At 33.0% G+C, this 15978-nt stretch overlaps 1 long non-coding RNA gene across 1 annotated transcript; it reads right to left on the reverse strand.

The window, feature by feature from the left end:
* Window positions 1-5056: 5056 nt before the first annotated feature.
* On the reverse strand, window positions 5057-6964 carry LOC120353314. Its single transcript, XR_005572295.1, has 2 exons — window positions 6731-6964; window positions 5057-5133 (listed from the first exon to the last, which is right to left on the reverse strand). It is a non-coding gene; the product is annotated as an uncharacterized LOC120353314 (long non-coding RNA).
* Between the last annotated feature and the right edge of the window lie 9014 nt (window positions 6965-15978).

Raw genomic sequence — 15978 nt, forward strand, 5'->3', positions numbered from 1 at the left:
CTCTATCACAATTTAATCACAGAAATGTTTAAGTGAAAACGTTGGGCGCAAACCTTCTGCCATGAGGAGACAAATAAATTCATGAAAAGCTTGATAGCATGAATAGTGATCTGATATTTGTTACACGTTTTTAGTCTAAGACATAATATATGTCTTAGACTAATTTTTAATGTTTCTTCAATCGGCAGGAAAACTTTGGTTTTTCAAAGTTATCTTACTCCCTTATTTTGGGGTATTCTCAGAAATCAAGATAAATATCCTACCAAATTTCCTACACGAATACAGTGTAAGTTGTATTATAATAGCTACAGTACTTACGTACTGTATAGTACAGTACCTGTTCGTTTTTACCGTATAATTATATGTTAATAGAAAGCTTTATTAAAAACAGCCATAACTTCCTTGTTTTCGGTTATTTTCGAAAACGGGACTTACGTTTTATAGAATTTGGGGACGCTGAATCCAAATCCGAAATCAGAATCTTTCTATCTTTATTTTCAAGAAAGATAGTTTTTGAGAAAAAGTGGTGACCGGAGAGACGTAGAATCACCATGTGAAAGTGACGATTTGTCCGCTAGTATCTCGATCCAAGCCGGCTTCTGCTTGCCTCGAGGGGAAAAGACGTGACAAAACTAGGTTCCTGGATAGGAGTCACCATGTGAAAGACACTATTTGACTCAATGTACTTCGACAAAAAAACGTGAACACTGTTCAGTGTTCAAGTTGCACGTCTCCTATCGTGTGAAAGTAGCCATTTGGTTAATCGAATATAATAAAAATAATAACTTTATTCTCGCAAAAGAAAACACAAACAATATATTACAGAAAATGTAAAGAAATGAAATAATATTTTGGCAATAGAAGTAAAAGTAAAAATAAAATGTCTATATCGTACAGTACTTATTTCAAAATACAAACAGCCTCTATTAAAATGAACATCAAAATTAACAGAATAGCAAAAGTAAAGGAAAATTAGTATAACAGATGAACAAAAATGGAAAAATAAAGTGGCTGACAATTCAATAATTAAAAAAACAATATATCTAATGTGACGAATCGTTCCAGTGGTTTCTTAAAAAAACTAATTCTTTAAATCATATTGTGAAAATCAAGGCATAGGCAGCAAACAATCTCGAAATATAATAGTTATCAACATTACCGCTAACTGATAACAATATCAAAATTGAATCAGTCTCTTCCAGTAAACCAATTGAGTTCATATTGCTTATTATATTATTTATTCTATAATTTTTTGTAAAATTATTATATTAAAATCACATCTATAGGTTAAGGGGAATGTTGTGGTGAACCTAACCTAAAACGTGTGAACGCTTAGAACACCAATATAGAGTCGAGATCGTTCAGACCTGCTTATTGTATAATATAATGTGATGGCATGTTATTTATAAATTATTATTTTTCGTTATTGTTTAGGAAAAAGGGAATGTATAATAATAAGCTAATCAAAATTATTAGCACAATAAATGAGTTTATTTTTGATAAACAAATTATAAAAAATAGGTATATAGTATTCTGATGTACAATAATAGCAAAAAGTTACAAATACTCTTTGTATGTAAGTCTACATTGACAAACGGTAGTATTTAATTTAATAATATTTATTGTTTGGATTATCAACAAATAAATATTAAATAGAAGCGATCTCGCTAGATTTATACCTCTTTGCACGAACAACCAATCAGAGGATAAAGAAAAGGATACCAAAATTTGAATTGTTGAGATGCAACATAGAATGTCGAGATATCTGTTATTGTAATTTTATGTATTATTATTAATTCACCTACACTGTTGGAATTGAACTGTATTTTGAAATGATTGAATTATATTTATGTTTTAATGTATTTATTCGTCTTGTAAGTCAGAGAATTGAATGTAAACCAAGGAACCATTTTTCATGAAAATATGACATGTGCACTACGTCACTCAGCTACAACCAATAGCAATCATCCTATGCAAATTAGAAACAAAGAGATTCCTAGAATTGTGAATTGAATTGGGAGGAAGAAGATTTTAGGCTGTTCTAGCACTGACCTTGCCCTAGTCACACGTTTTGAGTAAACTTGCATTCTTGTTGAAAAATTTTATGTAAATTATTATTAACTGTTTATTTGTGAATTTAAATGTTAAATAATTGTAAAGTTCCTTTTTGTTTGTGGAGATAATAATTAACGTAAAATACCCGATTAAATCTACATGAATCGCAGAGTAATTTACCAGCAACACGTTCTACTTGGAGGCCAGAAAATCCAGCACATGGCAGAAGAATAATTATTTGCGAACCAAGGAAAAAGGAAAACATAGTTGCGTGAGTGCTCTTCTAATAAATATATTGGGGCCCCATCTACGATTCATGAGTGATATAAATTCTAGTGAAAATTAATGGTCATGACCAGATTGTAATCAGGGGAAATCCAACGTTAATCCACATTATAATAATCATCATTAAATTAGATCAATTTGTAATAATCTGTCTATCGATCAAGCTATTCCAAAGCAGAACTCACAACCCTGTAATTATTATTTCAACATACATTTTCTTTCAATTCTTGAATCTATATTAAATTGTAATCTGTACATGTCTGGTATTGTTAAACCAGAACACGTTATACTGATCATCATCATTAACTTTAAAAATTATTATTTACTATCTGCTTATCTTGAAAATTGTCAATATATTGAAATAACTAAGCATATCTTCCAGTTCGTTTCTTTTCTGAAAACCTTGATATCGTCTTTGACACGTTACCATTGGTATTGTGATAGACCTCATATGGTCAGTGTCACAAGTCGGGAAATTGATTGAGTGGAAGGTTGTGGATGGTTGCTAATGTATCAGTGGATCACTGCGGGATTAATAAATACAATTCTGCTTACATTTGCTTTTACATTGGTCACTGTCGGCGACTTAGCTTATAATTTCCAGACTAAATTAAGCAGTGTATGCAACATTTTGCAGGATTTAAGTCAATGTAATCCAACACTGATAGGATTAGATTCTGTACTCGAACCCCTTTTCAGAAATTATATTTATTTAATAAAATATTCATCATCAGTTCTGATAGCGGTAAGAGGCACAATCATACATGGATTTGTGATCTTTGTTCGGGTTGCATTGGCTCTTTATCAGAACAACAACCAGGTAATAATTTTAAGATCGCTTTATTTAAGCTCAATATTATTGGAACACTCCAATCCTACATCTGGGATAAACTACAGATTTCTCCAACAATTAAATAAATTCTCATGTCTGATATTATACAGAGGGGCATATATTCATGCACCCGTAAAAGTGAGCACTTTCATAAAATTATCCATTTTTTGTGTGGTCCATGCCCTCCCTGGAGCTAGGTCCGCCACACATGACACTTCAGCGTGGGACAGGATCACCACACTAATAATAAGAAAGAAAAACTGTATATAAACATAACAGAACATGCCATTGCACCAATAAATCTTTGCGAAAATATTTATGTAACTTATGCTATTTCCGCATACCCCACACAGCACAAGAAGATCCTGAGAATGACCAAGGGATATTGCAACGGGATATTGGGGACATCCCATGATAATCCCACAAAGACCCAAAAACATTCTAAGTATATCCCTAGGAAATGCCTATGTCCGCCCAAATCCTGATCGCAGGGATATCCCTCAGGGAAATCCCAGAGATATCCGAGAATATTCTTAGCATTTTCTTGGGATATCATAAGAACATCCTGCAACAACCAAAACTTATTCTTAGGATATCCTTTCAAGTGCCAAAATTCTAATCCCTGGGATATTCTGCCAGGAAAATGCCAGGAATATCCTAGAAGCATCTTCTTGGGATTTTATGTTAATAGTTTTGAATAAAAAATTAAGAAAGATATAATTTAAACTCATTTATTCAATCATATAATAAACTTATGGTATCTAATACACATCTATAAATTCAATTGATAAATCATACACCTGGTAAAAAGGAATAATGATTACATATATGTATAAGGATAATATTTGGTTATAGCTGAATTTGGTTGAGTTAGAATCCTACAAAATAGCCTTATGCTATAATTTAAACTCATTTATTCAATCATATAATAAACTTATGGTATCTAATACACATCTATAAATTCAATTGATAAATCATACACCTGGTATAAGGGATAATGATTAAATATATGTATATAAGGATAATATTTGGTTATAGCTGAATTTGGTTGAGTTAGAAACATTTTACAATTTATGAAATATGAATTTTACAACAATATCAGTTACTAATATACAAACACATAGTAACAATATTTGTTAAATTTCTTCCATTGTTCAACAGTTTGTTATTACAATATATGGTCGCTGCCTAGTTCCATCTATAATAATGTTTAGTAGGAATAATATATATTCAAAAGGATAAAATAATAATATTCAACTACAGGAATTCCTGTTTTTTTTTCATTCCGTTCATTGTATCGTCATCAATATTTAAATATGAATAATTAATTACAAGTGGTAATGTAATTTGTATTCATGTAATTCCTCAGCTGTATTGGACTCAGCTAGACTATATTATATTATTTATTCAGGACAAAAACTATTATTGAGAGGACATTGTACAGATCATGTAAACAGCTATTATAATTTTATAACAGCAAAGTTATGATATTCAACAGAGCTAATACAAATGTTGGTGTGACAGTGATTCACATCCCAGTTCATGAGAAGTTAGTGGTTCCCAATTATTAATTTTGAGGAATTGAAATAGCCTAGATTTTAATGCATTTCCTTTATATTTAGCTACTACTATGGAATTAAACAGAATCTTGGCAAAACTATGGCGTCTTATTTGTAGCATGTGACCGAGATAGCCAATCAAAATTGTAACATCCAATGGCCACATTATGATTATACAGTCTCTACAGTTGTAACCATACCAATGTGATGAATCAACTTTTGCCCATGACGTGTTTCAAATCAGTATTTTAAATTTTGTAAAGTTGGGCAATTTAATTTACACAAGCAAATAGGCACTCCTAATCCGGTACTCTGATTATTTTTGATGCATCACAAAAAGATGTCGATGTAACTTGTTTTCATCGTTATCAGTTGTTGTTTTCATCACTGCTCATGTTTTTTCTGAAACAAAAACACAATGACTCTTAGTTGATTGAACAAAAAATCATTTACAGTAAGGTAGGTATGATAGCTCAATCACATGATGCTTATCTCCAACAAAGTCGACTTTATCTACAGTTGATACAATGTATCAGATTAGGTAGATAATTATACAGAAGACTCATCCCTCTTAACCGGCCACCGCTTTAACTGGTCGGTCTCGGCCAGAAATGTAAAACATTTTTTTTGATGGTTTTATCAACAAAAATAAAAATACAGTACAGTGTTGTGTGAATGACGTGAGCATTTGTGATGGATAAGTTTTCAATTTAAGTACGATCTTGTAGATTTATCTGTTTCATGTTCAATTATAATTGAGTTTAGCGCAATGCAATTGTTTACAGTTTCTTCTGAGCCCAAGAAATATCCTTTAGGGTGAGTTTTTTTAAATTAGAGGTCTCATACTACGTAAAATTCAATTCAGTTGTAAATATTTAATCGATTTACAAATTTACAGTAGTAATCCAATGACTTTCGAAAGCACGTCAGAGCGTTTAACCGGCTAAACCATTATCCGGCCAGGGTCCCGATCCCAAGGTGGCCGGTTAAGAGGGAGAAACTATGCAGTCAAAATTGGAATCACAAATCATACCTTCACGTGTATATTGATAGTTAATATTGATAAACATACTATCATTTTTAAGAATTAATTGTTCCTCTTTTGTATATCTAATGCAATTCATAGTTTTTGATTGTTTCTTTTGACTGGCCAGCATGCCAATAAAATCCTGGCTTAACTTCTCTCTAGTGTGTTCTCCTGGGTGTTCCCAAGAGAGTACGACTGTCAGAAGGCAAATCGATATGGCCATGTCTTTTCATTAATTTCAGTAAGTCTGAGACAGCAGAATGGGTTATACTGTGTTGTATGGCCCAAGAAGCTAAATCACTTTTTAGTGATTCATGATTGGCAGAAGGCCTATTTGAATTTATGGAAAAATCAAGTAGCTCATTACAAGATTCATAAGAAAAAACTGAATTGGGGTCTGATTTTTGACAACTTGACTCATCACTGGAAGTAGAGCTTTGGTCATCTTGATTATCTAAACATAAAGGCGGTATGCTAGTAGAACTATTGCTAGCATGCTGGTCATTAAATGTGTTTTGACTATCTGCTGTTTCAGTTGTTGCAGGATTTTGTACATTATCATAATCATTTTCAAGACATGCCAACCGCCTAATATGCCTCTGGCTAAGATTTTGGATTGGCTTTCGCCGTTTCATTGTAGCCTAGCCTATGTAAGACTGAAATTATTCAATACCACAGTACAACTAAAAATACTAAAAATAGAACTAAAATGTAAGATTCTATGAAAACACTCACAAAATTATAAGAAACAAATAATCTAATTTTAAAGTTTTGTTGGAGAAATTCACGTTGGACTATTATAGGCTAGTCTAACCTAAAAATATTTAAGTAGCCTAACTCATTCATACAATAACAAAAACCAAAAGTTGAATTAAGTTTATATTCACTACAAACACACACAGTCACTCAATCAATTTAATAACTATTATAACTTGAGCTCAACTTATTAAAAATAAGTTTATGTGAACTTACTGTAAATATTCAATCACAATAATTCACAACCTCCAAAAACTTGCAAACGCCAAGTCGCCAACCGCCAACACAGTCACTCACTCAATTTATTAACAACTATTATAACTTGAGATCAACTTATTAAAAATAAGTTTATGTAAACTTATTACTGTAAATATTCAATCACAATAATTCACAACTTCCAAAAACTTGCAAATGCCAAGTCGCCAACCGCCAAGACAAAAGAGAGAAGAAACCTCGTGCACGCCATCGGATACGTCATCAGTGCAGCAGCGCATGCGCGGATGCATCCATCTTGTACGCTTTGAAAAGCGGGCTTTATAAAACGAATTCAATCGATCATAAACCATTTTCTATCGTTGAAAATGTAAATTATTAAAATCCTGATTAATCCGTCAGATTTATCGATGGAAGGTGAATAGGTTTAAATGACTAGAGACATCAAATAGAGTGATTAGAATATATTTGAAAATATTCTATTAATTTTCCAATTCACAAACTTCACACTGCGGTAAAATTTGAAGATAACACTTGCACTTTGTTTTATGAGATCTGTTTTCAATTTTCATCTTTAATATCTCAGTCATTTGCTGAGATAAAATGACTATTTTTTAGAATAAAGTAGACTTTTGTAAGAGCTTACATATGAGTTTGTCAAATTTTTAAAATCGACAGTTATTGTTTTGTTTTTTATGTCATTTGAAAACATCATATCCTGGGCATATCTTAGGGATATTACCAGAATTTGAACGAGTCAAACTAAAACTTAGTAATTATAATAATAATAAATTATTATTTTAGTTTGAAATTTTTAAAAATGCATTATATTATTACTTCTTCAGAAATGAGTGATAATATAATAGCATTTTCAGATTTAAAAAAAAAGGATATCGCTGATATCCTTCAAACTTCCCTCGCACATCCCCGAAAGTCGATCACTAAATTCTGTTAACGGGTAATTCCTCAGAATATTCTGAGAATATCCCTATATTCCATGGGATTTGTGGGACCTGCAGGGACTAGTATGGGATATCCCTGGGACGTTGTGTGCTGTGTGGGACAGGAGCATCAGAAAAAAGAAAAATATCTTTACAAAAAATACAATATGAATATACTATGTTTTGGAAATTGATTTTCGAATCTAAATGAAATAGAAACAACCCTCGAGAATAATTTTTCAAACAGATTCACAATATTCAGGTAATAGCCTAAAGTTATTACATAAGAACTGAAACCCCCATACATCAGGAGCATCAGAAGAGAGAAAAATATCTTAACAACGAATACAATATACTATGTATTGGAAATTATTTTTCAAAATAATATAGAAACAAACCTCAATAATATTTTCTAAAACATATTCACAATATTAAAGTAATAGCCTAAAATTATTATATAAATGAAAACCCTACAAGATTACAGAAAACACTCGCACAGGAGAACATGAGAATGAACACAGAAGTCCTCACCCACAGCATAAAACTGATGTATGGAAGTTGTTGCAGAAGTAAGATCCTTCATGGTAACTAATGCACAAATCAGAGAGTAACAGAGTATGTTCTCTAGTTCATCGCTATCCTTCAACAAAAGCCGATTCCCGAGATGGAAATTGACTAGGATTTTTTTTCTTTACTTTAAAAAGTAGCTTCAACTGTAGTGGCATTGCATTAAAGAACTTTGGGGTTAGAAAAATGAATGCTTTCTTAAACAATGTACAGTTTGGTCTAAAATCACGAGTAATTATATTGTTGGTCTGTCTTGTAGAACGAGGCTCAACCACCATGTCACAGTATTAGGATAATAATTTGAACTTTACCAAAAAACGGAAATTCAAGAAAAACCTCCATTGAGTAGTCTATGTTAGAGTGGCAGTTTCCTTCCTCTGAACATTTTCTGAAAGACAAAAATTTCTATGAAATCATTCATTTTGTAGGGAATTACCTTCTATGCAGAATTTTTCCTATATAAAGCAAGGAAATTGCGTACGGAATACGAAATTTACTTTTGACTCATCATCAAGTCTGAACTACTGAACTTATTGACTTCATACTCTGCTTGAAGATTTAGAATTTGCGAAGGATGTTTGTAGGTCTATTTTCATTCTTATTAATCAAACACCGAGTAACCGGAGTTCTGCAATGAGAAAAAAATTGTGTTGTGAAACGCAATCTCCCTATGTCCAGTAAACATAGAAAAGAAATCATTATTTATTATTTTGTCGAAATTACGTGGATAATCTTCATCAGAGTTGAAAGTTTCCATCAATAAAAGAGTGTTATTGATATCCTTTGCATAAGTTTTAATGGAAATGATTCCTATTGGATAAGTGGAAATAGCCCTATTAGAAATCATGAGAATAATATATTTAATAAGCACAAATATGTGGGAATTCAGCTTCATATTACAGTAGCAGGCGAGTCGTCATTACATTGCATATTTCAAATCGAATGATGGTATCCAAAAAAACATTGAATTAAATAAACACTCTCTAACTGTTTTCAACTTTCTTTTATATTTATTTAATTAACTGAATTATTTTGAGATCTTTCTCTATTCTTCTGGTTATAGACGATTGATCTGAAAGGTCGTTCTGTAGCATTGGCCGTCTGGTTTCATTGTATCAATTTTGTTGAAAGGCAGCTAGGAAGCAATACCGCAACCTGCTTGCGTGGTGTATAGAAAACACTAATAATGAACGGCATGGCAATGGATCGCCTGTTGATTTCATCCGGCTGGCCGAGAGAGAATAATAGGATACGGACGTTTCAGGGCTGTTCGTTATAAAGCTGTGACCCTAATTTTCGGTCGTTTGTAGCAAAAGTGAGGTTAGGTGGATAGGTGCGCGCGACCGCCCTGGTTGTAGTGCATTCACCGGCGCCGCAGCCTTGGCACTGATAGGTGCTAGCACGCCGGTCACCGACCCTCCGAGCCGAGGATCTCGAATGTGACAGACAAACCTTCACCCTTCACCGTCACAACCACCACTCAACGTGATGTACCAACCAACGATTTATATATACTAACGATAGTATATATAGATCATTGGTACCAACTGCCAATGACGTGAACTATATCGCCTGTCACTCTTCCAACCTATCAAACAAGGCCGTTTTTTAATAATTTCGTTAGCCGATTTAATCTCCGATATTTTCCTACCAGTTTCCTGGAAAGGTTGGCCAATGGTGTTGCGTGACCTATTGAGTGGTCGTCAATCGATGAGTCTACCCCTCTAGCCTTTTAGCCTTTGTTCAATCAATCTTTTTGTCATCGGTCATTATTCGATCATAAATAATTGTACATGAGAAAACAAGCAACAGGAACGTTTCTTAGAAAACTTGTGAATGCTTCAGATTTGTCGATTTTTTCAACGCTATCACATGGTCGGGATATTGTAACTTGTATCAACTAGATTATATAGAACTATATTTCTTCTTGCATCATTTTTGTTGACTGCATGTGAAAAAATTATTTATATTTTGGGGCAAGTCTCCCTGTACACCTTTTGAGTAGTTGCGTTGGTGTCTGTTAAAAGCTTCCCTTATATTAGGGGAACCCAATACTCCTCATCAAACAAAGCTGCCCTGTCAGTGCATAAGCAGAGCAAACAAAGAGGTAGTGCTGTGCCAAAAACAAAAAAATCTGGTGTGGCGCACTCACACAACTTTCCTTGCTGTTATGAGAATTGATCACCTGACGCTAGTGTTCACGCGCATCTCAAGTCTACTTATAAACAAAGATCTGAGTCAGCTGGTAACAGGACAATAACGCTGGAGACATACGAGGTCTGCTATCTCTTCATAGTGAATCATTAAATTTAATAGAATCAACAGTTGCCAACAGTTTGCAATTGAGGAGCTGGGTAGAAAAACGACCCGAGGCCACTCGTGTCGTTTTTCCGCAACATGCTTCATTCTATCCGCCATTAAATTCTGAACAGATTGGTACATAAAATGTTGTTGTATCTTGAAAAATGATTGAGTTGTGAAAATTTTTTGATTGTGTGGCAAACCTGAAATTATTCAGCTGACAAGCTGTGACCAGCAGCCAGTGAAATCCTTATTTTGTTTCCTCACAAAAGAAGAAGCTGATTGATTGATTGATTGAGTACTTTATTTATGTAGATTACAGTATATACTGGCTTATACACTTATATACAATAGCTTACAATACAGCAAAATTATAGATGAATTTACATAATATAGACTAAGAAAATAATAATAATTATTGAACTGTATATGATATGAAAAAAGCAATTTGGAATAACTATACAAGATTATATTGTAATACATCTACATAAATTGGCGGAGCTTTGGACCTATCAATGTCCATTCTTCGGAAATAATATTAAAAATATCCTCCGAACTAACTCTCTACCAAATGAATGGTATAAGAAGATCATTAATACATCCAAGGGAACCAAATTATCCTCTAGATGATGGGAATAATGAAGAAGACACTCCTGAAGAAGAATCCGATGCTGAAAACATTGGGGTGTATGAATTTCCTGAAAATCAGAACAGTACCATGTAACATTCCAGAGTCTTGATTATGGGAAGAAACGTGTTCAAGAAGAAAATATCATCTTCAATTGTTCACTTCCAAATGACATTTTTTAGATCTTTATTACCTACTTATTAATTATCCAATATCATGAGCAATATATTATCATTATCACTACTCTTGATACGGGTTTTTCATCATTTTATTGAACCTCTGAACATGTAACAACCAGGGTTATGGAAAAACGACCTGAGACAACACACCTTATATCAATTAATATCAGTTAGCCTTGGATTACTGGCTAATTATGAATAATAGCATAAAGATCAATAAAGTTCAAATACTTGCAAGAATATTGCATTCTGATGAAATAATGAAGATGTGTACTAAATATTTCAAACTCAATTTACACAAAACTTGATTTCTTGACTCAGGTCGTTTTTCCACCCAACTCCTCAATTGGATAATCACATTTCCTTGAATTTCGAGCTTATTTTCAATTTTAGGTGACAATGCTACTGGACTTTAATTGTAGAGATTTCCATGCCAAATCTTTTCCACTTGAAATTTTTTGTTTAAATTATATCTGAAGCCTGATAATTGAAAATCTAAAATCAAACTTTGCATGGATTGGGCGAAGCTCCTGAAATTTTTACAGATATGGGACTTGTGGCAGTTGATAGAGCTTATCAATGACCTTTTTAGGTATAAATTTGATCAAAATCGTTGGAGCCGTTTTCGAAAAAAGCGAAAAAAACAGTTTTTGACAACATTTTTGCCATTTTAGCCACCATCTTGAATTGCATTTGATCGAAATTGTTCGTGTCGGATCCTTATATTGTAAGGATCTTAAGTTCCAAATTTCAAGTCATTCCGTTGATTGGGGGATGAGATATCGTGTACACAGACGCACATACACTCATATATACACACACACACACGCACACACACACACACACACACACACACACACACACACACACACACCACACACACACACACACACACATACACATACATACACACACACACACACACCACACACACCACACACACACACACACACACACACACACACACCACACACACACACACACCACACACACACACACACACACACACCACACACACACACACCACACACACACACAACACACACACACACACACTTACAGACCAATACCCAAAAACCACTTTTTTGGACTCAGGGGACCTTGAAACGTATAGAAATTTAGAAATTGGGGTATCTTAATTTTTTCGGAAAGCAATACTTTCCTTGGTAATAGGGCAAGGAAAGTAATATATGTCACGGCTGAGTTTTGGTGGATTCAATGTAATACATTAAAACTTGATATCATCTGTCTATGCCTATATAATATATAATTTATGTTTTAAGCCCATTTAGTTATCTTCCGCCATCTCTGGTGATCGTGGTGAATTATTTTCCCCCCAAAATTTCTCATTCCTGGTATATTATCTGTATAACTCCTTCTATGTTATACAGAGTTGGTGAAAATAATGGGAACACCTCAATGTTCTTTGGAAAGGATATTTGACTATATATATATATATATATATATATATATATATATATATATATATATATATATATATATATATATATATAACTATATATATAACTATATATGATACAGGTGATACAGGCAATATTCAACGGAGATGCTACCGAATTCTGACGTATTAAATCAACCTGGTGACTCTCACGACGAATTGAAAAACTACTCTTCTATCACTTCAAAATTTTGGCCCGCCATTTTGAATCAACTTCATTCTTTAAATTGGAAGGTATGATGCATGATTTTAATAGAAAATTTCAAGAGAAAATAAATGGAAAAAAGGCACATCGATATCTCAAATCGTTTAAAGTTATTCACATTTATTTTTCCTTAATGATGGTTACAAAGTTAGAAACATAAAGTATAAAATACATAAAAGAAGACTTAATATAAAAACAATAAAATGGAAATAGGAAAAGCAAAGGTGTAGAGTACAGTTGATAACAGACATGACAGAATTTGAATCGGTACGAATTCAATTTCCTATGCGTTTTTTAACATGCCCAACCGGCTTGGATGTGATGAAATTTTGTGGAATACTGTTGAAAATTCTTTCACAATTATACACATATTGTTTTCTGCAAATGGATAGGTCAGTTCGGGGACATTCTACTCTTGCGCTTCGAATATTGTATGGGTTGGGTGGGTGAAAGAATTCAAAGATACTAGGAAATCATACATAAATAAAAATATCGGGGCACCGAGCTTCGCTCGTTATTTATTTATTGAATTTTGATAGACCAAACACAATTCTTTGAAATGATTGGGGAAGTACTAACAGCCCAGCTCAAAACTGTTTCTTTCCCGAATTTTGATTTATACACTATAAATAGTCCAGAAAGTAGGTTATGTTCCATACACTTGAATTCAGGTTCAATTTTCTGTTCAAACATTTCAAAACAAAAAAGTTATGATTTAGATTATATACAAACCAGATTAAATAACAAAATAACACTCACTAATCACTTGAAATTGTCAAATAATGATGAACTTTGAAAATTATGATATACTCTAGTTCAGGAGGATTATAATGTCAAGACAACAAATTAGATTATGTTGATCATATCGATCAAATTGTCTAGCTAGATAGAATTTCTCGGTAATTGATTATGATTACACAGCTGGAAATAATTCTGTCTCTCTCCCACACAGGCACACGCATCTTCTGTTATCGAGAGACGACGAAATTATCATCTGTTTTCCAAGGATGAATTATCCTTTTAATGTCGTTCAGCGAGTTTTCCAAAGAATGAGACCTAGTGCAATCGAATCTTTAATTGAACCTACTATGTTCCAAATTTCGTGAAAATCGTTAGAGCTGTTTTCGAGATCCGTAAAACATAAATAACCAGATATAAAAATAACCAGATATATAAATACAGAAATTGCTCGCTTAATATAGTAGGATAAATAAATACATTGATCCACATATCAAACTTATCTGTTCAAAGTGTTGAATATGTGAGTAGATGTTACTATAGCTGCGTTCACACCGGAGTTAATAACACGAGTTATTAACAAAAAGTTATTAACTTGACTGAATAATCAAAAATTTCTCAAAAGTTAATAACTCATGTTTTTAATAGAAAATTCATTGCCATCAAAGGAAATGTTAATGACTTTTAACATCAGTTAATAACAAAAATGTTGAAAACTTTTGTTAACTATGGGGTAAACCCAGCGTTAGTGTTTACTAACACTTGAAAAAAGTTTATTCCGATGGTTACAATTTTTTTAGATTTTCAACTCACTCATTTATTTCATTTTTGTATGATTTATTCATAAATTTGAATGTGAATAACTTCGGAACGGTATGAGATAACGATGTGTGGTTTCCGCTATTCATATTCTCTTGAAATTCTGTATCATAAATTACATCCTTCCAATTGAAAATAATAAAGTTTGATTCAGAATTAAGGATCCAAGAATGCGGAACAAAATTTTGAAACAACAGAAAAGTAGTTTTATTAATTTGAATAGGATCACCATTGGAACCTTCTGTCAACATATCGTTGTAAGAGAAATTATTAAGCTACTTCCATAATCTTCATTAACTCTGTCTATGGAATCTGTACCATCAAAATAGCCAGAATATTATGACGAGAAAGTTAATTTTGAAAAAAGTCTTCATTTGTTGGGATTACACTCTCCTTCTAATCAAATTGGCTGCTCAAATTAGGCTTTCATTCCTTGAATACACCTAATAGTATACAGAGTGGGTGAAAAGTCAGAGAACGGCTTAATATCTCATACACGAAGATAATTTTGACGGTGGGTGTGATTGAGGATCCTACTCAAATTGAAAAAAACTACTTTATAATGACTTTAAAAATCTGGTCCGCCATCTTGGATCCGCCATATTGAATGCAACTTCATTTTTTTAAATAGGAAGGTGGTCATGCGATACATGATTTCGATACGGAATTTCAAGGAGAAATGAATGGCGAAAACCGCACATCGATATCGCAAACTGTTCAGAAGATATTCACATTATCAATCAGTACCATGCAAATCAGAAATGAAATACATGAGTGTTAGTGATTGATAATGTGAATATCTTCTAAACGGTTTGAGATATCGATGTGCGGTTTTCATTTTTCTTGAAATTCGTGCTCTAGCTGTATGCTCGTTTGGTTTAACCCCAGCCAATGAGAATTCTCTAGATAAGCATAATAATTCAGTTGATATTGATGTAATTGTTATAATCTGTATAATTTAAGTATGACAATTGTTACAATAAAGTATCGAAATTCAATTTTCATATTCCGTAAACAAACTTCTCCAGATTTGAAGCTGCAAAAATGTTTCTAATGCAGGTCTACCATAAAATTTTCTATATTTAATTCGATTTGAATGAGAAAAGATGATGCTCCTCTTCTTCTTTGTATACTGAGAGTTTTTAACTACAATCTGAAGCTACAAAGAATATTAATATGAAGGTGGTACCTTTTCAAGAAGGCATTCTAGTGATTCAATGAATTTTGTCATTGGAGCTCCTGATTAGAGAAATGGTACCAATGTATGTATAATCTCACGACTTATTTAAGTAGGTCTATGTGGACAAATGGAACAAAATCGTTTTGGCCAGCACCACGTGAATCAACACGTGCCTAATTGACGGAAACGTAAGCAACAAGAAATGTGTCAGCTTTTACGCTTTCATTCAGTATA

The sequence above is a fragment of the Nilaparvata lugens genome, chromosome 1, assembly GCF_014356525.2.
Source record: "Nilaparvata lugens isolate BPH chromosome 1, ASM1435652v1, whole genome shotgun sequence".
NCBI classification, from domain to species: Eukaryota; Metazoa; Arthropoda; class Insecta; order Hemiptera; family Delphacidae; genus Nilaparvata; species Nilaparvata lugens.